Below are 2500 nucleotides of genomic sequence, written 5' to 3'. Positions count from 1 at the left end.
GAACACCCCTTAGTGAGCATTAGCAAAGTCAATGGCACAAAGCAATTGCAATACAAACTGATCAAGTACATTAAAGAACGCTAAGTACCAGGACTTCTTTCCAAGAATGGTGTCCGCGACGGGAGGGCAAGCGTCCTTCCCAGGTTTTCCTAGTAAACCTTGTATGGTAAACATACCCAAGCGTGTCTGTAAGCACGCAACGAAAGTCACGAACGGGCACATACCTAGGGAATGTACTCTACGTACTTGGACTTTTGTCCAAGAATGGTGTCCGCGACGGTCGGGCACTGCGACGCAATAACCAAATCCTAGGATTGTAACTTTAGTGTGCACAAACATAAACATTAACGCGTTCGCTCGGGCTGCGCCGTCCGTGTTGAACACAAATGTGGGTGATTATATGCGTGGAGGGACAAAAACATACGAGGAGGAGACAGTTTTCTGCACGATGTGCACAGAGCTCATTTCGTCGTCCCGGGCGAATGGAAAAACACAAACATCGCGAGTATCGTTCTAGGTTTCTGTCTATAAAAGGGCAGGCCAAAAGGTGACCGGTTGAGATAAGCGTTTTAAGCATACAAACACTTTATTGGAACTTTTGATACAAAAACAAGGTACGTACATGTAGGTTGTACCAACATGGACATCTATGAACGCGTACGCTCGGGCTGCGCCCTCCGTCTTGTACTTTCCTGATCGGTACACAGTTTTGGTGCACTGCTATTCCGACCGGCAACTTGTACCAACATATACATCCATGAACGCGTAAGTAGTGTACTTTCCCTGATCGGTACACACTGTTGGTGCACGGCATAAGAAAAGAGCTAAAATGGTCAAACTCAATCCATTTCAACAATAGATAGTCGATAGTAGCTGTGCCGATGAAGTAGGGCACGATGCAAGTTAATGTTGTTTAATGAATAACATGTCCGCCATACATTTCAGTACAAATTTGCTCGGTCAGACCTACAAAGTGCTATATCTCGAATACGAGGCGTCGGACTGGGGGTTGTAGAACAATTTTAAGTTCGTCTAATGATTCTACATCCGATTCTGGATAGCGGTTTTTGACCACTTTTCAATATTTTGTGACACCCCGAACCTAGGGGCAGCTCCCTAGCTTTTTTTCAAAAATGTGCACCGAACGGGCCGGAGAGCTCGTGTGGCTCAAAACATGTTTTTCGCTAAAACACCTCAAAACGTGTAAGGAACGCACCCTAGCTCTTGTTTTTCAAAAGTTATGGCCATTTAAAGTGAGGTGGTTTTTTGCTTCAAAATAGCTATTTTACCCGTCCCTATGGCCATGCTTTAAATTTTCACGAAAATGCAAGGTCAGACCTAGGCCGGGCCATATCTTGAATACTAAACGTCGCAGACATTGGTCGTAGAACAATTTTAAGTTCGTCTAATGATTCTACATCCGATTCTGGATAGCGGTTTTTGACCACTTATCAATATTTTGTGACACCCCGAACCTAGGGGCAGCTCCTAGCTTTTTTCAAAAATGTGCACCGAACGGGCCGGAGAGCTCGTGTGGCTCAAAACATGTTTTTCGCTAAAACACCTCAAAACGTGTAAGGAACGCACCCTAGATGATGAAAAGTGCAATCAGAATGTCCATCGACAACTTTGTTGGGGGTACCATTTTTACTCTACGGGCCAGTAGCTTAGGCGCGCCAACAGCGCTTTCCTTTCGGGTTCCCATTTTTGCCCTCCTGGGATTATGATCATTTGTTCATTGCCTACTATAGGGAGGGTACCTTGCTACGAGGTCAAACATGAAGATTGCACCAAATCGTAGTTTTTACCTCTATTTAGTCGTAGGAGCATGGTTTGCAGTGGCAGTGGGTCATTAAGCCCCCGTTTGGGTCATACGTCCCCTCCGCGATAAAAATCGTCGTATGCCTATAGTCCGAACTAATGAAGCAAAAGTGGTGTCTGGTGGGCTCTGCCGATGATTTTAACCTATGATTTTGAGCTTCCACCCTATCAAAACGTTCCCTGGAGCAGTACATCACGGGTCTACGGACCCAAAGACTTCGTCGTGATGGTTTCTAGTAAAAAGTTGTAACAGCTAAGGGTTTTGAATACGCGTATATTAACCATTGCTTGAAACTAAGCTTCGTTGTCTTTAAACTCTGCAAGACCAATCGAACTTCTTAGGAAACCCGAAGGATTCACGCTAAGCTCGATGAGCTATTATGGGTAGTGGTGCATGATCTGGTGTTCCTTGGATCTAATCCAATGAATAAATTTATGAGGGTATATATGGTGCAGGGCACAAAGCGTGATGAAACCGGGTCTCCCTACCAAATGTGGCATATTTTTTCCCTGAGAGCGAAGCTCAGACCCACGTAGGGGAGAGCGAAGTGGAACTTAAATGTTCTTTGCAGCAAATGTTCGCCATGCGGATAAACAAGTTGGAATAGTTCAATGTAGTGTAATGCAAACACGAATCGCAAATAACGATACGGGACCCAGAAGCAATTCTGCGGATCCC

The sequence above is a fragment of the Anopheles arabiensis genome (genome assembly GCF_016920715.1).
Source record: "Anopheles arabiensis isolate DONGOLA chromosome X unlocalized genomic scaffold, AaraD3 X_pericentromeric_contig0003, whole genome shotgun sequence".
Lineage (NCBI taxonomy): Eukaryota > Metazoa > Arthropoda > Insecta > Diptera > Culicidae > Anopheles > Anopheles arabiensis.
This window is presented reverse-complemented; position numbering follows the sequence as displayed.